Genomic DNA, 25,684 nt, shown 5'->3' with positions numbered 1-25,684 from the left:
TCAGCTGCTAGACGTTTGTGTTGCAAACCTTTTCTATAATCAAAATCAAAATTGACATTTCATAAAATTGTTGTTATGATTTTAACTTGGTACTCTTGTTCTGTGGCAACAGTGGATATTGCTGAAATTAAGGTGCTGGTCCAAAATCCTTGGTTGTGACTGCAACTCCTTTTAGCACACTTGGGAGTTGTGCTATTAGTGATACAAAAGGGCAAAATGTATGGAGAACTTTTATTTCAAATTCATAGTTTTCAAATGCACTTTTCTACTTACAGTAAAGCATACAGGCATTATACCCGGCAATTGTCAACCATGACAATTATATGCACACTTGCGTTCACTCCCTTGAACAGTCCCAAAGTAACTGAGCTTGTTAGCAGTAATTGCCTGCCCCTACCCTGCCATTGTCAAATCTACCAAGTACAGCAAAGCATAAGCAATGGAGTGAATAAGAGATTTCATCTATTGTGATTCAGCTCTATCTTCTTAATTGCCTAACCCTGCCCCTAGCCCGCCATAGTCAAATCTACAAAGTACAACAAATCGTAAGCAATCATTATGGAATGAAGACGAAATTTCAGCTCCTGTGATTCAGTTCTGCACTTCTTAATTGCCTAGACCTGTCCCTAAGCCCAAATTGTCAAGTGTACCGAATATAGCAAAGCTTAGGCATTCGAATGAATAAGAGATTTCAGCCTCTGAGATTCGGCTCTACCCTTCATAATCGTTTTAACATTTCCCAAGAACAGACGTGCACTCTTGCTTGTCGTATCGTATATATGGTTCTGAAAATATCTAATCCTGCTGAATCTACCACAATAAGAACAACAAGTGAAACGCCACCACAGATCAGATATGAATTTCTCAAACGAATCCTTCACAACCAACGCGTCTGCTCCGGTGTTCTCTTCGGCGACATTGCCTGCAGAGCCAGGCATCATCATCACCGTAGCCGTGCTGTCCATACTCGGGAACGTTCTCGTCATCATAGTTACGACCAGACGACAGACGTTCCCCTCCGCCAGTCGACTTTTTATCTCCTCCATGGCCTGGTCGGATCTGCTCCTCGGCTTGACCTTCCCGTTCATGGTGAAGCCTGCCCAGACCGGAGAGTGGGTGTACTCAGACACAGCTGCCCGGGCCATCGCAGTCATAGGAGTGTCTTCTACGGGGCTAAGTTTCTCTGCTCTCGCAGGTAACATTTTCTCTACTGATACTGCGATGTGCGTTGTATCTTCCAGCCATAAATAGTGGTGTTCAGCTGTCCAACCACATTTAAGCACAAAATGTCAATCACATCTTTAAATTTAGGAGTATGGGAGCCAAATAAGGATGTCTTCATGTAAAAACAAATCTATTGAATGAAAAAATAAGATATGTGTGCTACATTGATGTCATCATTTTGTGTGGTGATTCTTATGGCGTACATGCATTTGGCTAACGAGAATAATTACCCCTCTGGGTAACATCCTGTCAGTGTCCCATGCAGCTTTTGCCCATCATTTTCTGTCAACACCTGTATCTGAAAACACAAGTAAAAAAAGACAAACCGAAAACAAAACTTCCCTGAAGTAAAATGTCCTCACATTTGCACAATTGCCAGGAGACTTATACAAGAGGTGCCCAGAAGGTTCAAGAGGTTCACATTATCAATTGATTGCGGTTATAAGGGCAGGTCGTCTGACAGTCTGTGCCTAAATCAGCGAAAGAATGTGATTGAAATTTCTTTCTATGTCAAAATTATCACTGGATCAATTTGTACGCTCATTTTGCCAATTTTGGCTGTTGTTTATTGTCTGAATGCTCCATGGGGACTGCCAAAAATTGGTTGCTGGTTGGGTAAGTCGGTTGGTTAGCAGAGGGCCTTAACTATATACAATTGGGCGGGATTTTTTAATGTGGTTTGTGAGAGACGGTCGTTGACTGAGCCAGGTGAGATGCATGTTGCTTTTAAGACTGCATGATGGTCATCTCCTCTTCTTCCCGTGCTTAGGGCATGCCCTACAAAAGCAATAAAACTTCCCTATCATTACAATCAGCAACGTTTTGAAAGATTTCAGCAATCGGTATGCAGAGAAGTCCCATGATAGTCATGAGTGGAGTCTTAATTATCTTAGCCAGCGATGATAATATCCAAGGGGATTCTCTCTTCCTTCATTTGAAAAATAATATTACGCTATCCCCAACAGTAGTTAAGCCTGGGGGAAGGACTATTCCCATCGATTTCAGGTTTTCTTGGAACGATCTATGCACCAAACCAAGTCTGGTGCTTCGTGTTCCCAACTCATTGGCGTTGTCAGAATGTTGGTATTTCACTGTACTATCTAAATCAACCATGTTTCTTCCATAAAATTACGTTAACCTGCCTGTTTCGACGGTCTTCTGCCATTGATCAACAGAAGACGAAATGACACAAGGAATTGGGGTAAATTACTGCCTGATGACAGTGATAAATTCCTTTTCATTAGATTGGCAAAATGGAAATATTGATTGATATGTACAAAAAGGGGCTGCTAGTTGGCCTGTGATGATAATTACACGATATGAGCTATAATTAGTGGGTAATATGGGAAAGAGTAGGTAATAGCCATCTTTTATGGCCACATATGACCTAATGGAGGACTGCTCAAGATGTAGCATAACATGAATATGGTAATTGATAGAAATCCCCCGTGGCCCTTCAAGATTACTATGTTTGTACCCACCAGGTCAGTATTATCTACGAAGAGAAAGGCACATAAGTTGCAGTACAGACATGAAAAGCCATCAATATATCGGCTATATAACTCCTTCATGTTTTGGTTGGCTTCACGCCCCCGCCTTTGTCTTTTTACTTCAGGCCTATGGTACTGATATCGGTGATTTTTATCTCCACCTACCTCCCGTAAAAGCAATGCTACAGGTGTGTAGTGAGCGAGAGATGCAGTAGCCAACGGGTTCGTAAAATGGACCGTTGACATGATGCATCATAACTTCGTATAATCTGAGGATTTCCCGACCGAGTGTTTCCCATGTCTCTGTCATAGCTACTGGGTATAAACATATTGACTACTGTTGACAATCACATTCCTAGTATATGTTAGAAGTGTTTTCCCCTCTCTACAACAACAAATTCTGGCTTAACCATTTTCCAAATATAAACATGAATATATCATTTATCAGTTGAATTGCGTAACTTTTAAGTCTTAATTAGCGTATTTTGTGTAAGCCAACCTTTTTTTGACGTCGATATCTCTTGGACAAGATAAGTGGATAAGCCTCTGGCCCTGCATAGACCACATCTTAATGCTTCGTGTGGTGGCAAGGCCCTCAACGGGATGGATTAGCAACCATCGCTGTAAAATTATTCGCAAGCCGAGACCATAAATCGAACGAGCCCAATTTTCCCTACCACCCAGCCGACAGCTTGAATATGTATCGAGTCCCTGGCGTCCGCTCTTGGCAGTTATTTATGTAGTGAGTTATTTGAAGGCGCGTTCCTACAGTCATCCTACAACCTCATTGCTTGTGCTTCTATGTCGAGTACCCGGATGTCTGGCATCACGTGTCATCTTCATCGGATCTCCGACAGCTGAGAGTGAGCTGGTTAACACAACTGTTGCAACAACGGCACCTCTTTTTGTGCCGTTGACGTCGTTCCGTTCCATACAGCTGAAATTCATTCAGTTTTTGATAGACTACTACTCTTGGAATCTAAGCTGACGGGCAACTGGGCGCTTTTACAGTATCTGGACATCGGCTACCAGTGACGGAAGCCGCAACGAAGGTGTCCGCTTCCATGGTGCGCTGCGCTGAGATGTTGCGCTTTGAAAAGATCTTCTCCAACGCCGCTCCGCCTATCAAAACCTCAGATAGACAGGAAGATATCTGATGTCTGCGCTGTGTTCTCTACAACCCTCTCTCAGATTGCCAGCGGAGGGAAAATCACAAGATCTGGAATAAGGTAAGGCAAAAGTTTTGAATTCGGACCACTTGGTGTGAAACTGACATGTCGATCATTGTAAGGGGAACTGGTAGAAATATGATTTATCTACTTTTATCTCCACATCGAAGATGATGTCTGTAAAGGGAGAGAAACAAGCTCTTAACTGCGATTATTTGGTAGGTGCTAAAGCATTGGTAGACATGTGGTAAATACTAAAGCATTGGTCTGTAACCATAGCGTTATACCACAATGGAGGAAGTCTCGGTAAGCGGTAGGATGCTATAATGTATGAACATGGGAAAGGGGTGCCGTACTGTACTGCGGAGGGGGGGGGGGTGGCTCAAATAGCAAAGGCATTACAATGGTCGCCAACTGGAAATGAAAATGCAGAAAATGAGACTTCCCCGCCACTGCGTTCTCAGTACAGTACATTCCATTAGGGACCTATCCAGTACCCAGGTCCCAATGTGTGATTTCACTGCGCATTCACATTAGTCATTACGGCAAATATGTTCTAGGTGGTACTTCAACTTGTCATGATTGATCATATGCATGTAGCACGCAGTTTTGTAAAAAGCGAGGTGCCAGCTGTGGCAAGAATATGGTTAGCTTTGTGATCGTGAATGATCGTCCATTAGGCGTTTGTTTTAAGTGTGAAGGCCTGTGGGGTTATGTTTTTGTATGCTGTGTCACGTTTGTGTTGCAAGGCCATTAGAAATAGAAATTCGTTAGAATCTTTATGCTACATATTCAGTGATTCGAGGAACCGGAATGGCCGAAGCTGTACATTCTTTTGAAATGCAATTGAAGCACGCTCATCCATAATAGATTGCAATTCTGGACCAGAAAATGTCTTCTCAAGGTATCAAACTCAAAGCAGCGTTCATCTCCTCTCGCAGGAATAAGCTCATCATCATCAGTTCCTTTTCATCCTGCCGGACGATCAGTTCAGCGTCGGTGGGCTCGTCCGTGAGCGACGAGTCCAGCTTTACTCTTGCAGTGTTTGCCACAAACAGCGCAGATGAAAGCTGTTGTTTGGCATGGTGTGTGTCTCTTTTGCCTTCTGGCAAACTCGTTAAGTTCCAAGTCAAGTTCCAGTTTTTTCGCACCTTGGTGGATTTTGTGCTGCCATGCAGAGCGGTCTTGAGCTAAGTGCTCCCAGTCCGCGGCAATGTTGAAGAGTTTCAGGTCCCGCTTGCAGACGTCGACAAAGCGGAGCTTGGGGCGTCCCCTGGCACGTTTGCCATCTGCAAGTTGACCGTACAATACCTGGTGTGGTAGGCGCGAGTGATCCATGCGGGAGACATGACCCAACCAGCGCAGCCTGCGCTTTTTCAGGATTGGGTACAGACTAGTGGTGCCGCATCTTCTAAGGATCTCCAGGTTAGGGACTTTGTCGGACCATGTGACCCCGCAGATCTTCCGGAGACACCAGAGATGGAAGCTGTTAAGTTTCCTTTCAACATGTGCATGAGCATGAGAATAAGCTACGGCCCACCAAAAGTCTTCAGTTCACTGAAATAATCAAAGAAAGCATCTTTATCGTCATAAGATGGTCTACGTTTAGTAGAGATCTTTAATCGTTGTAGGGAAAGAAAACACAAGCTTGCAGAAAGGTAAAGACACAATATCTATCCTCGATCAAATAGCAAGCTGCAGCACGGCTGATTATCCACGACTGGTCAGCCTGACATCTTCATGGAAAATTCACGGGTACACGTGTTAATTTGTTCCAGTTGGGGGGTCGCCAATGTCCCGCTACGCCATTTCATAGCGTGACGCTGTATGTCTATCTGTGGTTTTATTGCTTTCAGACGATCACTTTATAAGTGCATGCCGTAGATTTCCCGGTCACAGTTGCCGCCAAGCGCGCAAGTAACGTTCATAAAGCCTATCGTCATTGCCCTGCCTTCTTCAGAATACAGACAGACTCAGCTTATTTCAGTCAAAGACACATTGCCTGCTCGTTATTCAAGTCGAATGAGGGATGTTAACTGACATGGAAAGAATTTTCTATGACATAATTGCACTGTTGGGACATGTAGCAAGTGGTTGTGAAGCTATAATATGGTAAGTGCCTGCAAGAGATGTGTTAACGTTTGATGCACTGCACGATAAACATGGTACAGTTATAGTGTATGCTAGCCATTCAAGTTCAGGCCTCACACTCCAAATCATGTGTAAAAGTTGCGCTATTAACGTCCTTACTCTGAAACAAAAGCACGAACTCTTATCAAATCATTGCCAGCAAAGAATGTTTCATTACCCACACCGGGAAAGCAAATGGGCTTGAAGTCGCGAAAAATTATCACAGTCAAGGTTATATCGTGGTTAAAATCGATTTTGCCGCTTAGTGCAATAAAGCAGGGCACACCAGAGGGTGGGGTCATCCGGATCAAATGCAGCGTTCCCCGCGGTGGATTCAGGTGTAGCAATGATGTTTTTCCTAGAGCATTTTTGGTGACAGCTTTTGAATTATATATTGAGAGGTCGATCAATTCCAGCATGAAGATTCTATGGTGGCCAATGGCAAAATGTATCAAGTCAACTGTAGTTGCATTACAGCAGTTGCAATATGATTTTAACTTAATAGGTCATATTAGTATTCAATAGTTCCTTTCATTATCTAATATGAAATAACTAAATCAATAGAGTTATACTGTGTTGCTAGTTTTCTTCAGCCTTCATTGATGCGTTTCCCCGTAGTGCCCCAAATCCTTAATCTACCCCTCGTGAAGTATCGGTAAGTTTAGTATACTTTTACCTTTGAGCGCGCAGAGAATTGCCAAACCGTTTGAGCGGATCCAAGCGAGATTTCCTCCTTCACAACCTAATATAAAATTTTCCGCTCAGAGACTATTAACTGAAGCGTTAATGATGCTTGTCCGTGAGCAAGGACAAGCCTGTTGCTCATTGAGTGCTAAATTTTCCTTTCAAGGCTGAAACCTACCATGAGAGTAGCTATAAATAAGACAGGTCCAGCACGCAATAAATATATTGATTTATGTGTATTACAATAAAGTAGTAATAATAAATGCTATCATCGGTGCGTCCGGGTATGTATTAACATATAAAGTCATAATTCATCTATGGCTTTCTTTAGACTGGCTGCATATATCTTTCGGTCGATGGTATGTAATCGAGACTGAAACCCCTTCGGTAATGCTCTCCTAAGAGACGATGGGATTGCTGAAGGCTTTCTGCAGATACATTTGTATTTCCCATACTGCATCTACAAGCACGCCTTTTGGATTTTCAGGCCCATGCTGTCTTGGACCCGAATACCACAAAAGAATCATTAAGACCGGGAAACTTTTTTAAACCTGGGAACACCTATCACAATGCTTAGATTATAATCGAAACATATTGAAATTGTATAATATACATGTCTCTTAATCTTTTGACACTCTTCTAGCGACGTGAAAACATATTATCTGAAGACCGGTTAAGGGTTATGTATGCAAGAGGCTTGAAAAACTCTCATGGAAAGATTTTAAGTTTATGGCCTTTAAAAATACCATGCCTGTCTGACAGCGACAATTTTCTGGATGAGGCCAAACGATTAAAACGCAAACAGCTGGGCGCCTATCTATGCGCGGACAAAGCTCTCCGCATCTCAAGGAAAGTGCCAAAGACATACCTTTCCAGGCGAATGGTGCAGCAATTAACGCCGATCACGATTTAAGACCGAAAGCAAGCAGTCTACAAGAAGTTATTGCTCGCACCGATACGCTGTGACAACAGTGGTATAGGTCAATAAAAGGATTCTATCTGAGGGCACGGCTGGAAAGGTTTCAATTTAGCCCCGATCGATAAAAGTGGAAAAGAGCTCCCCAGCCGTACGTAGAAAACATTGATTGGCTTCACTGTGTAACAACCTCACACTTGGAATTGAGCTGTGGGGCACAGAGGCAGTTGAAGCTCATGGATGCTTGCTGAGTTAATCCTCAAAATCGAGCTCCGTCTTCTAATGATGTACTAGTATGTTTATACCTATACTCAAGCTGTCGGAGTATGGCAGGTAAATGAGCCATGCAGTGAAAGGCTTAGAACTTTGCAGTAGAACTAGACTTCTAGAACAGAAATCGTCAACACACGTAGGCAATGAGGCGTATAGAGAGTGACATAATATCCCGCTGCATTTTGTAATGGTGGCAGAAGATTGATATACGCCTAAGGACGCTTTACTGATGTAGTATGATAGTCATTAATGCGGCCGTGCATCAATAAAGCAACTGTCTGTTACGCTGGTGGAATAGTTTCAAACCTAAACAGCTGATTTCATTTGTTACAGACATTTACTATCTTTGTCTAGCTGTGCTGCTCTCCTTATGTTTCTGTACAAGCTACGTTCATTTCCCATGACCATTTTGTGCTCCACCACACTCTGTCAGTCACCGGGTCGAGCAGGCGGTGACAATTTCTCTCTACATGATGATCATACTGATTATCTCGTTTGAGACCCCTCCTGGGTTCACCTATTTGAATATAGCGACAAGTATGCATGACAGCGTTGAGGGCCCGCCTTCTCCTTCCGCAAGGGGAAGCGCATATAGGTCGTGTATGGGTCACATTTTATCACTACCATGGATTCAGCACCAAGGACAGGTTCCATAATAACCGACTTCTTTTGGGTGTTTTTTTTTTCCGTTCGTTCATTCGCTCGTCACAGCAATTGTCTCAGTGGTCCCTAATTATTCGATATAAACGGATATGCCTTTTTTTATGATATTATTATGGGTGAAAGTAAGGCATGCGAAATGTCCTGGTATCCACCCACCCATGATATATAAGTTACTAAGTTGAGCGTTAACGTCAAATTCAGTCATTAAGCGTTTGAATGCGTTGTGCTGTTTCGTAGATGCTTCTGAAACTGTGTTGATAAGACGATCCATAAATCTTCCATTAACATCAATGATTGCTGTACCAATCACAGAACTCAGTCCCGACGCCCTATATCAAAATGGGCGGGCATATTTGTTTCTCGGTTGCAATATTGACGAGTGCTCGTTACATGTCGTTTGAATTATCATGCCACCCATGCGGCATGTTTTCTGTCCTATTAATTCTTGCTTGCCACTGCTGTAGGTAGTAGTTGTATCTGCAAACCGTGCACGGTGCAATACGTTTCTAGGACGGTGTAATCAACTTGTACTATAATTCGATGTTGAAGGAGTTCACCGTGCACAAGTCTGATATGGATTCCCTGTAATAGCTGGGTATCTGCACCATCAACTCAGTCGATACCCTAGATTGGGTAATACGACAAGTGGTACGTAGTACGTCAATTCAGCACATATATTATCGTAGTTAGTCCATTTAACCGATATATTATTGAGATTAACTAGCCTTAGAAAATTTGGTACTTTAGGTAAAGTAACTGCATATGTAAGTTCTGGATTGGATGGACAGCTACACTAAGAATTAAAAGTAGGAAAGAAGAGTACGTTGGTGACACGTTAATTGTCATCGAAATACGTCTTAAACATTCTGATTGAAATTGAGATTTGTATTAGCATCACGTGGAGAACAATAAAGATAACTAAAATATTTCCCGGAAACATGTGGTTACTGTCGTTATTGATCCACAAAAGCGCATCTTCCCAAGATTACGTTCCATTTGTCAATGGAATGAGACAAGATTGAATGCGCCGATACCTTTCGAAACGAAGTGCTTTGCAAAGTTGCTAATTATTTGATATCAAATCATTGTAGGCGAAGTACAAGTTTTCATCACAACTAACTCTGTGTGTGTGTGTGTGTGTGTGTGTGTGTGTGTGTGTGTGTGTGTGTGTGTGTGCGCGTGTTTGTGTGTATATGCTTGAATGCACTCCAGATGCCCTGCTCTACTACATCAAATTATATATAACGCTACCGTAGGAAGCATTCATTATAAATCAAGTGCCAACCGACCTGCAACATTTGCACCACATGCACTGCACGTTATCTACATGATTTCGAGATTCAACAATTCTAACAATTAACTGTTTTCTTAAGATAATTGCAAATCGACCGTAATCTCGACTAACTCCCCTGAAAGAGACGTTGAAAGGTGTGGGTCAATCGATTAGCTTCGTGCGATTAACCTTTGTATCCACCGCTCCGCTTTCCTAGTGCACAAAGGTATGCAGGATCCTGCTTGCTTATTATTTCTGTAGCAGGGTATATTTTTACAAGGAGGGGTTGCTAGCCCTTCCCCTGCTTTTTCGACATATCCAGAACATATGTCGCTAAGATGCTGACTGAGTAGAATGGCCGTAACTTCAGATTTGTCTTCATTCACTTGTGGCTGAGATGTATTGAACAGTGTGTTGGTGATTGATGATCGTTGGATAATTGTTCTTTCTGGTCTGATTGAATTGTTCATACTGTCTTGACCATATGGATTACATTTGCGCGCGCCACCGTCCTTCATCTCAAAGTTCACTAACATACTGTAGCTTGTACAAAGAAGCTGAAAAATGAGCAAATATATGCCGTAATTTGCAACAAATATCGGAAAATGAATACTAAGGTCGTAGAATACCTCTTTTCTCATCGTACCATTTCGTCATAAAATTACTCCTCGCACATTGAAGTTTTCATGTTTTGTGCAACAAGTAAATATTTGCAATCTTTTAGGGATACTGACCCTCGTGTTCCAGATTTAAATAATTTGATTGTTATCTTAGTCTTCAACCTGCTACCAATCAAAAACGGCCACGTGTTTTCTCATTAGTTTGCTCACGAACACTGATAATTCTTTGTAAGGTTTGTGTCGGGTACGCAAAATTGTTTGGTGCAATCAATTTCTTTTGCCATGTGTATCAGCACAAGCAAGCTGAAGAACATATTTCGAGCCCCGAGCAAAACCTCCAAAGTCAAAGAAGAAGAAGACGAGAACGAAATTAAAGAATTTATTGTTTGGTATACTATATTATGTGTGTTCCCACATTTGTTCAACATTCAAGCCCAATCAGATTTCATAATGAATGTATTTTCTTTAGGCCCAACTTTTTGGAGTGCCCGGAGGATGTCATAGATTAAATCAATCCGTACGGTTTTACCACATGCTTCAGCAGAAATGAAAGCTGTGATGCTCTCCGAGGGGACTGAACGGCCACGTATTTTCTCATTATATTGTTCACGAATACATTAATTGGGTCTGTGAGACTCTACTGATAATTACGGTCCATCTCATCAATAATGTGGCCAATGTAGGGTTGTGTCAGCCAGGTGTGATTTGCCTAGTTCATCGTGCAAAAAACAACTTTTTTTCCGCGAATCGGTTCAAAGCAAATGATAGTGATGATGAGCCTTCATCACATTATCGACAATGCATTGAAAGATTATTAATTGCCCAATCATTTTGTCTACGTCGTTTATGTGGATATGTATGTGGTAAATGGGCATGTCACAAAAAATCAATACAAAATTTATCAACTTGTTAGAGTCATCACTGTAGGTACGTATATTTGCGCTGGGGATACCGGTAGACTTTTCACTAGTATCTTATATGATATTGGTGCCTCCGATTTGACCGAGATGGTCAAGAGTAAGAAAAAGCTTGCTCTAGGGACATCTATCATAATTTCATTACGACTACAGTGTATTTGGAAAGCAGTTCTTTAATCAAATGTGAGACAGTTATGGAGAAATAATTACGTCATAGTTTGGGATATGCGAAAACATATTTTCAAATTTACAGGTATGCTAAGTTCAAACTGGACCTGTATAACACAATATATCTCATTTCAAATCAGACTTACCACAGTGCGTATTGAAGGCCCCAAGTGTGTTGATATCGTTTACTAAGGTCCCCCACGGATATAATCAATATTCCCTGAAGAACGATTGCTCTCAAATTCGATCGTGTTGCTTTGTTTTATGGCAACAAGGTTGAAGAAATTTATCAATGTATCTACTCTATATACCTGTATCTTGTCTTTCGCAAGCAGTGCAAGTAGCTTAAATATACATACATACAACATATAGACAACATATATATAGAGAGAGGGAGGGAGATAGAGGAAGAGAGAAAAAGAGAGAGAGATATCGACGGCGAATGGGATGCATGTGCGTCGATTCAATGATGTGAACACTTGCTGCGTTTAATTGAATGATGTTCTACCATGTACATGTACAGCAATTCATTCAGGCAATTTTGCTTTGCGACATAAGAACACACATGGCCGTTTAATTGCAATGGCAACTGGCCTATGTTTGTGACGTCGACACTTAAGAGGGAATTTTGGTCTTTCTTCAACTTTGCGAAGGGGTATTTGTATTGGACCTGTCGTATGACTGTGCTTCTTGTAGGAGAGGGTTGAAAATATTAATATACATGCAAATACGTATGTCACAAATAGGGACTTCGTTAATCAAATACATGTGTCATCGTCATTGTCCCTTTATCGTTGGTGTTGGATGATTTCCCTAAGTGCAGCTTGGTATGTGTTACAGGTGTCCGTCTCGGCAGTGATTGGGCGGGTAGGCGTGTCCATTCCTCATTCATGACGTTTCCTCACAACCTCGCGGCGCTGCTAGTCAACGGGCCCAGCATCACCAGGTGAGTGGTGTCTTTTTTTCTTTTCTCTGGAATTTCCGTAATGCTACCCTCATAGCTACAGTAACTGTGAAAATATGGCAGTTCACTGTGAAGGATTCGTCCTGGAAATTTGAAAGTGGGTAGTTTTAATTGACGTAATTTCTGTGAATAGGTGTCAGGAGACGTCCATAGTTATTACCGATTATGATATCTATGAATGGTATCTAGCTCCGACCAGGATACATAACCATATATATACAAGCATGTTTGTAAAGACCATACTCCAACAAACATCATTACACCATGGTTGTCGACGAATAATTCATATCTGATCCTCCTGCCTTTTCCATTGCGCGATTATTTTCTATCCGTTGGCCTCTGCCGTTTTATATCAATAGTTATTGCACAGAAACCATCTGTTTCCTAGGGGTGTATGATAACTGCTTGACAAATATTCCCCACGAAATCAAAGAAGTCCAATATAGGTTATCGCGAGAGTTTGAGCCGTACCTTCATCTAGATCTGATACAACGAAAGTGGAGCAAACAGTCTTCTCTATCCCACCCGACCGTTACTGTATATTTGCTGAGACAGCGATAGGTTGTTTTAGCCGGAGGATATGCATTTCTCCAGAGGGCGTGCACCAGACGTGGACCAAACCCCTGATATCTTCGTCAGCGAAGACAAGCCAGAGATATGCATCTCTGTATGCAAGATTTCAAGGAGAGTGGAGGAATAGATGTTTCGTTGCTACCACCGCACCTATATACATGAAGCTGCTGTGTTCTTCCTGTGATTAATGCTTTTGCTTTCGGAGAATCCTAACTAAAAAAGGCATGGCACTGAGCTACAGTGTCACAATGTCACGGCATCAAGCAGCCAATTACCCTGAATACGTAAACAAAACGTCTCAAATTGAGCTGTATAGGAATTTGACATGACCAAAATCCATTTATGCAATCGTGGGCGTGTGCGATGATTTATGCCACCCACAATAACCTGTTGGTAAAGAACAACGCCTTTAAGAACTGAGCTAGGTCGGCTTTCTCCCATCAAAGACAACCCTTTGACAGCACAGTCTATTCTCTCTGGTCGGTGTTCTTTTGATTTTTTTTTTCAGAATAAGGCCAAGGAAAGGATACTTTCTTGGAAAGATTCTATCATGTTGACACGGTTAACTGGAAGGCTACTGGCATGTCCATAATAAAATCTTTTGTCTAGTGTGCCTCATGGCGAATAGAGTTAACGCTATGCGGCACATCAATTACCTTTCGAACAAATCAGCCTGTTATTCTTAAAATACTAATATATGGCTATGACCTGATTTGCCACCCGCACCGCCGTTCACACATAAAAAAGATCCTTGCATTATTCACAAAATACATATCATTCCTTTCCAGTCAATAATGTGAATATATGATAACCATCTGTATGTTTGTGTTGTTAATTATCGATCTAATGGTGGGTACTAATGCAATGTAAATACATGTTTGACGATCTCGACAACCCAATTACAAGCATACCTTTCCTATATTGTTTTCACAATTCGTTGGTGTGAGTTTACAACCAACGATGTGCCTGTTATATTTCGATTTAAGATCAAAACAAGGTAGCATTTTATGTATTGCTTTATCTGCATATTTACGTGTGTATATTGCATTTTTACGACCATTGCATATGAAAATATACCGTTAGCTATAATTAGGTAGCTATGGTCGTGTACAGCCTTAACATGTACATTAAACGGTAATGATGAATGGGGCTATGCTGGAGTATTAATGATAAGGAGGCAAAAAACTCATCAGTGCAGTAAACTCAGCTACGAAAGTCGTAAATTAGATAAGTCGTACTAAGATAAACTGAAATATGAATGAACATATAAGATACTATTGATGAAGAATTGATGAACTGATCAAGTTGCCAATCATAAAAAGATCATCGTGATTAGCGGTAGAATAAAGGGTAACCTAGGATCTTAACTTATGGATTTTGCAAAGACAGCTTTATTTGATGATACCGGAGGGGTCAAGAATGATGGATCATGTGAAACTGATAGAATCTACAGGACGAAAGTGTAGAAATTTGTTCAGAGAGTAGATAGATAACGACAAAGGGGTTTTGCTGGTTTTAATTGTGCGAGCTATTGACCTGTGCAACAAACAATTTTCACCGGCTTTTTCATCCACACAGTCCCCGAGACGAATCCTTCATTCATTAATTAGCAATTACTGGGTTTAATGGGGATTTTCTGATGGATGGTGTCTGATGTAATTTGCGGTTTTGAATGTAGTTCAGGTACTGAGGATGAACAGAATCTACCGGTGAGACTGATCTAATTCAGTCTCGTACTTTTCTAAACGTTTCTAATTCGTGGTGTTGAATGTAGTTCATCAGGTACAGAGGATGAACAGAATCTACTGGTGAGACTGAATTAATTCAGTCTCGTACCTTTCTAAATGTCGGCAACCCTTTTGGTTTGGCGGCTCAACGTATTCTTATAGCTTAATCTACAAATCAGGTCATGCTGACTAATGCCTTTCTGTACTTGTTATCACCGGCAGCATACATTACAACAGCTCTTCTCCCGAAATCCCCATTAATTAGTACAAGCACACATAAAACGACTTCGAGAAAAGCCTGATGATACAAAATGCTAATCAAGTGCTTGTTTACGAATTGATTGGGGCATCTATATGGAAAGATAATGAAAACTCTATCAAGAAAAGGAATACCGTTAGCTAAATTATGTACCAGCCATTTATCTGACCAAAAGCATTCGTTATTTGCTGTGTATCATTCACAATATTTGCTATACCATATCAGATAACAACCAGTTGCACGTTGATTGTAGATCAATCTCTCCAGGTGTTATCCATTCAACACACATTTTTGTGACAAATACGTGATTCACGGAGACGGTGTTCTCATGACATCGCCAAAAGCTTGATAATCCATATAACAAGGTCTCATAGGAGAAATAGCCTTTAGCTCAAATACTATTCTCACGGGAATGCGGGTAAGCCACAGGGATGCTTCTCCAGAAAATAGGTCAATATGGTAATCAACGGAGTCATTAACCTTCTCCCTGCTGTCTAACTCTGTAACCAATAGGGAATTGGGTGCCAAACAGATCCTTCAGTGTGCGAAAGGTTAACGAAATCGAGTTATGTGGGCCTGTCTGGAGAAATGTAAAATGCACATTTTGATTTGCTTGATAAAGTTGACCGCTTAGATCTGCCCATGTATTTTGAGATCTCACAATTGCATGTTTGAATGTTGAGCGGAATAGCGTAATTAAAAATGCCATCAAAATACCATCATCAGACTATGGTCTCATCGCGATGATGTCACCGCAGGGAAATGCGTTTTCTTGACAAATGTCAACCCAAGATTTCTGCATAAGAGAAAATCACAAGAACGTGGAACACGGGAGGTTTGTCTTTATAGAATTTCATGTATTAATTGGCATTGCCTTGTGATAATTGGCAAAGGGAAAGTAGTACAATCAATGTGGATGAAGGTGGACATCGTAATCTTGGGAAATTATGTATTCTAGAAAGCTGAAACTTTACAGCGACTACAAAGTTAACCGTAATCATATTCCCGTTGAATTAACGTTTTCAGGTCTGATCTATCCCGGAGGTCACATTACAAATATCTTCAAAGGGTACGTTAAGCTTGTACGAAAATTAATTGCTGGAAGGCTTTCAGTGATTTGGCTCACGGCATAGAATAGATGATTCAGTCACGTTAACCCAGAAGTGTGGTCTTATCACAGCCAAGGGGCGGACCTGATGATGAGTTAATTTTCTGACCCGTGCACGTGGTGCTACTTATTAGACTTGTGGCCCTGGGAGATATCCAAAAGTGCTGATTGCTATTTTCTAGTTGTTGGTGCTAGGTAACTTAGTCTTGTAGATGTATGTTTACATGATGTGTAGGGACCGTCATTAAGTTAAGCCCCGGTTTCACATAGCCGGACATGACTCCCGAACATCAGCCGACTCAGTTCGGCGGCAGTTCGGAAGCAGTCTGACCAGCTTTAGGCCACGTCAGGTTATCTTAATTTGGCACCCAACCATCTCCTAATCAGTAAATGACTTACTCCCGACTTAGCCTCGGATGGTTTCTAACCTACTCCCAACCATCCTGACCTCTGGCCGCAGACTGCCGGATCTCTCCTGACTAATCCCCACCGATTTCTAACCCTCTTACGAATTGACTTATTCAGCGACTTTCAAAAGAGGGGTCCTTTTCGTTTTTACTCAAATTAATCCATTCTTCTGTGTTGTTAACATCACCGAGAGATCGAAATCTGTAACCGGCGCTTAAGATACTGAAAGTGATGCGGCGCGTATCTATGTGCCTTATTACACCTGTTACACCGTGAACATGAGTGTGTGTCCCACAGCACATGTCAGTCGACTCCGCGGCATGATGACACCCATCGGCTGTTCAAAACAGGCCTGAAAAGGCTAACCCCACTGGCGAACCGACCGGATGGATTCCTTTATCCGCCGATCGACTGCATCAGGGAGGATCCAGTGATTACAAAAATGTTATAGGAGAAGAAGTAAGGCAAAGGATGTATTCATCTTTACCACACTAATGTTGGAGAGCTGGAAGTCTGAGAGAACAATTAGGTCAACATGTCTATCGCTATATATCTATCTTCTCTAAGACACACAGTTTCGTAATTGCCTCCACCACACGGCTTGTGATAGCTATTGATATCTGATAGAAAGTCAGACCTCTGGACAGGAAGTGATGGATCCGGAACAGCCGGTGTATTTCAAAGCAAATAATCTCGACAGCATCAGGCCAGCGCGCGCGTCAAACGTCAGGAAATCTTGGCACCATCTTGTCTTTTACATGCTGAGGGTCCTTCAAAAGCAAGCAGCGATTCCGATGTAAGCATGTCAAGGTGTGACAAAATAAGTTCAAAGCAAGTGTAAGACGCCTGTCTGCAGCTTTTGTCATGACTTGAAGGATGGTTTTTCAAAGTATTTTTTGGGCCCAAGTCATTCTGCTGCAGCAGCATGAATGATAAGTTTACAAGTCGAAGCTGCAGCACAGTCCAAAAGTTGCAATGAACAAAGACAACCCGTAAAAAAAGTTTTGAGAGCATATATGACATCCGGTGAGTATGATTGAAAGCGCCACGAATGTCCGAAGGCACCAAGGCAAAGGTTCCGGGATCTGATGTCGAAGGCAATCCATTTGCACCATACATCACTGGCTACGTCGTTGACAATATCGCTCTTTGAGCAGTCATAGACAAATGGGCGGAAGAACTTTACTTTCAAGCAAAATGGACGAGTTGGATATCTTTTCCTTAGGTAATGGCTGACATGTACTCTGCTGACGATTAGGTTACAACTCTCAGAGGACATTAACCAAACATACAGACTACTTCGGGATTTGAAAATAAAAGTCGGAAAGTTCGTCTCAAGTTGAAGGCAGTGAAAATGCAAATATAGACGGCTTTCAACCAGATGAATCCAATTTTCCCTTGAACAAATGAGAACGCAGTGCAGAAGGAGAAGACCTGGGGTCTCTAGTAAAAGGCGCTCCAAAATACATCAATGCTTTCCCGGCAGGTATTGGGTGTCTGCCAAGTTAGCTGAATGGACGGATTTTCCTTTCAGCCCTTCAACAGTCTCCGGCTGTGAAGGTTGGACAGGTGCTCCCTGATTGGAGAAGCGATTGGATTGCTGCTGCAGCAGTTAGATCAGCGTAGTGAAGGTGTCCAAAGACCTGTTTCAAGTCATGCCTCAAGTGAACACATGGCGCTGATGGCGACGTTTGCAATTTGCTTTATACTTATCGCCTCCGGTGCAGGTGTCTCAGTACGTTGAAGTAGAGTAGCAAATTAAAGGAACAGTTTTCCAAGGATCAATCCGTCCCTAAACATGACTAGAAACCGTCGCTACAAATGCGGTCACTCCTAGATCTGCACCCGCTCCTACCTTACCAAAAGACATATCTATCGTTTGGACCTCTATCTCAAGGCTGTACTATTTCAATGACATCTGATGGTTACTTTTATTGTATTCCACAATAATGCAAGGACTGTGTAGATCTTGATACAGTCAGCGTTTGATTATTACCTGCGTTTCTATCCTACGAGCAACACGAGTTACTGGTGTAAGTTCTATTTTACACACCAGCCAGTGCAACGATTTTAAACCACATGTCCGGACGTCCCAAATGTTTCAAAATGCTAATCGTTGATCAATTTATGGATTGTATGAATTACTTGCACACTTTATCATGTGAAATCGTTTGTATAAATGTCACATGCCAAAGCCAATAGAAATAACGCTGAATGTGAATCTGCCACAAAGATTAACGATGTAGCGTTCATGGTGGCTTGGCGATGTAGGACAACATCATAAATGTAACATGTACATATAGATAGACACGCCATCCAGACGCCTATTTCTGGCGTCTAATCGGTGATTCATGATATGTAAGATATAACTTGTATATCGATCATACAGCCACGGACGAAGTGCTCTCCGTTCATACATATATCCCGCCCATGGCCGTAAGTTGAAAGTGATGTTCCCATTTATTTATATCTAATGACGTGATCTTTCATGATGGAAATCGGTTTAGAAAATCATAAAATCACTTTTATATACCCGGAGCTTGTAACTGATGTTGCCATTTACATTTATATCTAATGACGTGATCTTTCTTGATGGAAATCGGTTCAGAAAACATCAAATCACTTTTATATAACGTTACCTGGAGCTTGTGATATTTCTCTGTCATATAGGGTGGACCTCTATTAGTGCCTTTGAAGCACTGCATCAGTTTGCACACCGGTACCATTTCTCCCAATGTATCTTTAAGAAACATTGTCTTCTTAATTACATTAAATTAATGATACATTCACTTTTGCGCATTTTCTCTACATGTCTCAAGCGCTGTTATGTCTCACAAAAGTCAAGATGCCGATTTTTTTTCTATTGGAATTAAACGTGACATCGGCTGTTTGGTAACTGTGATTGTTTCAAAATTCAATCCTGTTGCTTGAGTAACTGTCATTTGTCGTATCTTATTACCTGGATGTCTAACCTTCATCAACGTAAACGTAACATAGTTATACCTTACAACATTATTTGCCATGAGTGCAGAATAGGTTGTGCATTCTGAAAGATTTTAAGCAACTGCATAGACAATCGTGATGACGTTCTCGTGGATTGAATTGCCAATCCGCGGTCTGATCTATCCCATAGGGCACTTTCTCATCTTACCTGGCCTACTGAAGTACGGGTCGGATTAATTTTGTCTTAAAAAGCATACCCGGAGGGTGACGGCCTTCTGACCAAACGGGGTCCATTTCACGACGGATTTATGACAGCAATTCGGTTCCCTGACCCCTTTTTGATCTAATAGGAACTTTATCCCACATACCGCCAGCACAATTTAGATTTTAGGGTTTACCCAACAGAAGTATAAAGGATGAACAGATACCGTGTCTAGACCGAAGCTCATTGGTGTGTGGCTGACTAGAATAGCAGTATAATCGGGGGGATTTTTGGCATTCAGCGCACGGAGTTTCTTGAACACGAAAGACGAAGCGGGAGAGAATTGATACAAAGGCTAGTCCTTAACAAATGAGCCAGAATAGAATCACCAATACAAGACATCTTACAAACCACTGGGATCTATACTCCATAATGGTCCAGAAACTGCGGCAATGTTACGGTCACGTGCGGAACATAATGGAAAATAATCCATTCAAAAAGATGCATAAACAAAATGTTCAGCAGACAAAAACATCAAAACATTTCACAATTTCAAAGATTTAGAAAATGAACTGAGTTTGCTTGACCATTATGTAGTATAGATCAGCTCCAAAGTCCAGGTTGATCAATCGAAATATGTCAATGATGCGTATGCCTGAAGTTCTGTCGTTCCGGAAATGCCGAGCCCCGGGGCTCTTTCATCTGATACAGGAAATCACCGAAAGGCCCCGGCTTATTAACCAATCCTAGGGTCAGTTTCAATATATAGAGGCCATTGCCTATATTGTCCATCACCCCCTCATCTGGTAATAAAGTTGTGTTAAGGATTAATAAGGGCATCTTTCTTTTTTCCCGGGACGTTTCCACAGAAAATCAATGACTCACATTGACCTAGTTCCCTCTGGTTATCACAGCTACTCTACCCCACTGACAGAGTTATATGTTCGATTGATTGCATCTGATACATATCGTGCTATTGAATTTTCCATTGTTATTGATGGTCATGAGTGCACTTGAGCCTCTTGCCCTAGATTTGTCCCCACCCCTCGATGAGGGGGAAACACTCCCGACAGAATGCCTTTACGGATAAACTCATTAATAGACGAGGATTACACTCATTGATGAAAAGTTAATTGGCCTTCCATGTGTGTCCCGTATATAATGATTTAATGCACAAGAATACATAGCTGATTACATCTAAGTACGCCATACCTAACCAGTGCGTATCCAGATTAACATGAACAAAGCGTTATCTTAACGAGATTTTAGAAGGATGGCAGGCCCGTGTTTGATAAAAGTACGGTTAGATACGTTTTACTTAAACGAATGTGGCTACCGGACGATCTACTACGCAATGTCACTATCCCCCGCCACTATTTCCCATCTGATGCCCAGAGATACACAGTCAGTTTCAGTAGCTTTGTTGAGCTCTTCAAACGAAAGTTTCCGGTATCCCACAGGTCACGTATTGCTCTAAACTCGGCTAGGTATGAGTGAAGTTCTCGTTTTGGGTTTGAAGATGCACGGTGAATGCTTCAGGGGCTGGAATGGTGGTGATGTATAGATATGGAGAGAATAGCCAATAGGTAAAGTCAGCGTCATTTTTCACTGTACTTGACATCCGGTTACACTTGCTTCTCCATTTGATAAAAGCACGGTTAGATCTTGTACTTAAACGAATATGGCTACCGGACGACCTGGTGGAGGCTACCAGGTCGTCCGGTAGCCTCCACCAGGCCCCCCTACAGGCGTATGGAACGCGTAGAATTCGGCAGAAAAAAAAAGAATAATTAGCCAGTAGAATCAGCCCACGGTGAAGATCACATTTCGCCCGTAAATGAAACCCTGGCAAATATTCTCCCTGTAGCCGGCGTAGTTAGTCTGATAGATACTAACGACCTGGTACGTAATGTCTCTATCTCCCACCACTACTAGTACTTCCCCAGATACTGCCCATAGATGAACAGTCAGTGCAGTTTCAGTAGCTTTGTTGAACTCTTCCAACGAAAGCCCCCAGGATCCCACAGGTCATGCATTACTCTAAACTCGGCTAGGTATGAGTGAAGTGCTCATCTTAGGTTTGAAGATGAACGGTGAATGCTTCAGGGACCCAAATGGTGGTGATGTAAAGAAATGGACAAAGTAGCCTATAGGTAAAGTCAGTGTCATTTTTCACACGACATCCGGTTACACCTGCTTCTCCATTTGATGCCATATCAGTACGAACGGAACAAACCAAACCTTTGAGCAGGTCTAAGTTATAACTTCTGGTAACTCACACGGTACAGCAATGCAAAAATCAAATTTTAAGATTTTATACAATTCAAACTTAAAGTAAAGTTGAGCTTACGAGTTAAGATTCAAATGCCTTCCATAAGGAGATCAATCATCACTCTTCAAAAAGGTTTCCTTATCTAACCAAACGCTTTAATGGTCGGTTTCACTATAAGTTCTTAATCAGTTTCTGTAGGTCTCTGCAAGAATATCAATGGAACCCTGGGCCATTCGTTCTACATTCATAGATACAGACCAGTGTGGGTTGCCTGGAATAATGTTGGCCCACTGTGCAGCGCGATAGATGAGTATATGGAGCGATTTTGACACGTTCTTGGCATTCTAGTCCAACCTAATTCCGAGGTGTCGATATTTCTTCCATCCCCTGTAGTTTCAGAAGACACCTGCTGATTGCATCTTGAAGAACGTCTACCCGACTATATTTCAATCCGAGACGATACAAAACCTTTATGACTTGAAGCCAGTGATCTATCCTCTGACGGCACAAAATTGCACGGCATTCAAATCTGGATTTCTAAAACTTTTATCGCTGTTACAAACAATAAAGGAAACTTTTGACAAGCGTACAGCGCTGTAGTTCTTCTCCCATACGCTAGATTGTGCTGGTTATGGAAGACCTCCCTGCTGTGATGATGTGTCCTGGTATGGGCAGTTGTTACTAGTACCATACAAACATATTGACACTCTTGAACAACTAGTCAGTCATTGTTGGGTAGCACCATCATCATCATAATCATCATCATCATCATCATCGTTATCATCATATTCATAATTCTGACAACCAAACAATTGGCCATGTAAAAATGATCTCTAAAATCAATTTATATTCATCAAGCAACTGGCTTCGCACATACCCTAACGCCGCGTCGTATGTAATTAATATAATGTGTCTGAATGCGTTCCGAAAATGCTAGTCATCGATTGTGCGACTGCTATATATATCAAGAGCAATAGGATAACACTGCAAAGTTACATTTCGAGTGTAAATGTCGCCATAGAATGCTGAGATGCAGCCATCACACGTATGCAAATGAGACAGGGGTGGTTGACCTCCAGCCCATCACTGTTGTCCAGACGTGCCTACACGTTTTATAGGTGCAGGAATTATAGCGGCTGTTGCTAACGGATTGCACTTTGTGTCTATTGGGGATCAGGAAACCGGAATAATGAAACTCTAGCGGCTGGAGCCCAGCAGAAGTTTAAACTTTTATTGTACTGTAAAATGCTCCACACGACTCCCAAGCTACCTTTTCAGCAATAAAAATCTTAGGCAATTCAAAATGAATTCATCTAACCAATCTAAGGGCAGTAATGTGTAAACTTCAGTCTTAATTCACAATCTAAGGGCAGTATAGGACGGTGAGGATTGAAGGATCATGACCTCTACACTTAAAGATTGATACTACTGGTACCAAGTAAAGCTTCTTAATTGTAAAATTTACTCGTTCAAATCCCATGTTCCATAAAGTGGTGTTACCATTGCAGTGCGGCTTAACCAGTTTGAACCTACGCGTGTTGGAAACAGCAATTATATTTCCCGGACACCAGCGGGAGATTCTTACTCTTACCATGACCTTTCAGACACTGCATGTTCGGTCCCTAACAACCGTTCCGCCCACAACCTGCCGACCCTAGCTGCCTTGGCGTTTGCCCTCTACTACTGTTCTGCATGCAGTTCCGTCTCAGATGGATCCGTAACTTCAACGTTCAGCCGTCTGCACCAATCCCGCGTTTACAACCGTAACGAACATCAAACCTGTGATACCATTTTGCACTTGGTTGCGCTCATTTAATGAGACCCCATATAAGCTGTATAGCAACCGGTGTTACTGGCTCAAGGCATGTTGATCAAAGGTGAAGGATAAAGAAGATAAAAGCAATTGATATTATTTCAGGTTTGTGAGTGAGTGTGTGCCGTTTGTCGTGCTATATCGCCACATGCTTGCATGAATGATGCAATCCATTTCGATAACATGTGCATAGGTATGCTATGTACACGTGAAAGTTGTCACTCAGGTCATGTGGCCCTCCTTTTAAGACTTTTATTGCAGTTTTGTCATGCAAGAGAAGATATTGATGTGCCCAGGGGAAATCTGACTGCCTTGTGTTCCGACATACTTGACGGCTTCATTAGCTAGCGTTTCATGACGAGGACGAAACTGATTTTTCTTCTTCTCTTTGTAAATTTGCTGAGTGAACCATGCTGCATGTTTAATCCTATTGCAATACGTTCTTTGGATCACGGGAACTTACAGTAAACTGAACGTTTCAACTGCTTCTTAGTTCAATTAGTATTTAATCATTGGTCACAATTTATCAGTAATCTTTTGCTGTTGTCTATGATTCCATTTAAAACAACTGTATGTTGTTTTATTTCGTTCCATTTCGTTCCATTTCGTTCCATTTCGTTCCATTTCGTTCCATTTCGTTCCATTTCGTTCCATTTCGTACTTTCTGGAGACCCGTAAGCCATCAGTAACTTCTCAGAATTCTTGGATCATGTGGATATTCAATACAAATCACCTCTTCCTGAACTCCCAGTCTAACCTCGTCACATCGAGAGCAAATAACCGTTTGATCGCGATGTTTGCGATCTCAGTAAGTCAACTCATCACTCATGAAACCGTACGATATGCCGTCAATTATATGGCTACGATACTTCTCTGTTATCGGATGGTGTCGTTCGTCTTGTGATTGGATCCTACGCCTGTATATTTTACGAACAGAAGTTCAGAACTCATCTCAGATCGATGCTCAGGCGATTTATGTTACCACCCGGTACCCGTATTTCTGCATCATATTTGCAAAATGGCACGAGACATGCCAGGATTAGAGTTTGGATAGGCAGTTAAGACTTCCATTTGCTACATAGTATGCAGTGTTCTTAGATAAAGTTGGATTTCGCACCAATTTCACGTGCAGATCCATTTGTGTGGTATACAGTACAGCTGGCGTCCTTGGCCGTGTGGTATAGATATAGTGAAATTGCAGAGGGTTTCATCATCGGGAAGGTCCCGCATGTCAGGTTGGGATATCAGACCATCAGTTTTATTGTCTCTTGTGTTACTGATGTTAGGCAGTATCCTACCTAAATATATTATTGGCTCCATTTGACACTGAAGAGATTCAGTTCTGATAAGTTGTTATCCCTTCTCTCTGAAAGAAGGAGGAACGCCCGCCTCACCTTCTTCTACAAACTTGTTAATAACCGCATTAATTTAGACACTTATAGTTTGCTGAAACCAGCCCAGGGGCGCACCCGGGGAGCCACGACCTCAAGTTTTACACCATTCACGCAAGAACTGACACATATAAACACTCTTTCTTTCCCCGCACCATCCCTCAGTGGAATACCCTGCCTGGCACCGTTGCGACGGCTCCCACCGTTGAGTCGTTCCGTGCCAGGCTGGAGGCCTGCCCGCTTTAGCCCGGGACCTCAACTCCCCCCCCCCCCTACTTTGCCCCTGAAGGGGTTATTTGGGGGCAACACCCTATGTAGATGTAGATGTTAGAATAAACAGCGTCAGTTTGGAAATTGTACAGTAACATGTCTTACCGTGCTCATTTACTATCCCCCCTCTTCGTTACTTCTATCTGTTGCAAGATACCAAACATCTCACATATTGTGCAATAAGTGCAGCTTCTTCGCCTATAAATATCGCTGTTTATTATCAATAA

General features: G+C 41.9%; 1 protein-coding gene across 2 annotated transcripts in view; it reads left to right on the top strand.

The window, feature by feature from the left end:
- The first annotated feature begins 12,371 nt into the window (after positions 1-12,371).
- Positions 12,372-25,684, top strand: part of LOC136427713 (glutamate receptor ionotropic, delta-2-like) — a 69,267-nt gene continuing 55,954 nt past the window's right edge. For both annotated transcript variants that reach the window (XM_066416813.1, XM_066416814.1), the window contains exon 1: positions 12,372-12,473. The gene's annotated coding sequence lies outside the window, so the exon portion shown is untranslated. The remainder of the gene's footprint in view (positions 12,474-25,684) is intronic.

This window comes from Branchiostoma lanceolatum, chromosome 2 (genome assembly GCF_035083965.1).
Source record: "Branchiostoma lanceolatum isolate klBraLanc5 chromosome 2, klBraLanc5.hap2, whole genome shotgun sequence".
NCBI classification, from domain to species: Eukaryota; Metazoa; Chordata; class Leptocardii; order Amphioxiformes; family Branchiostomatidae; genus Branchiostoma; species Branchiostoma lanceolatum.
The sequence above is the reverse complement of the archived record's forward strand: the minus strand, read 5'-3'. Positions and strand labels throughout refer to the sequence as shown.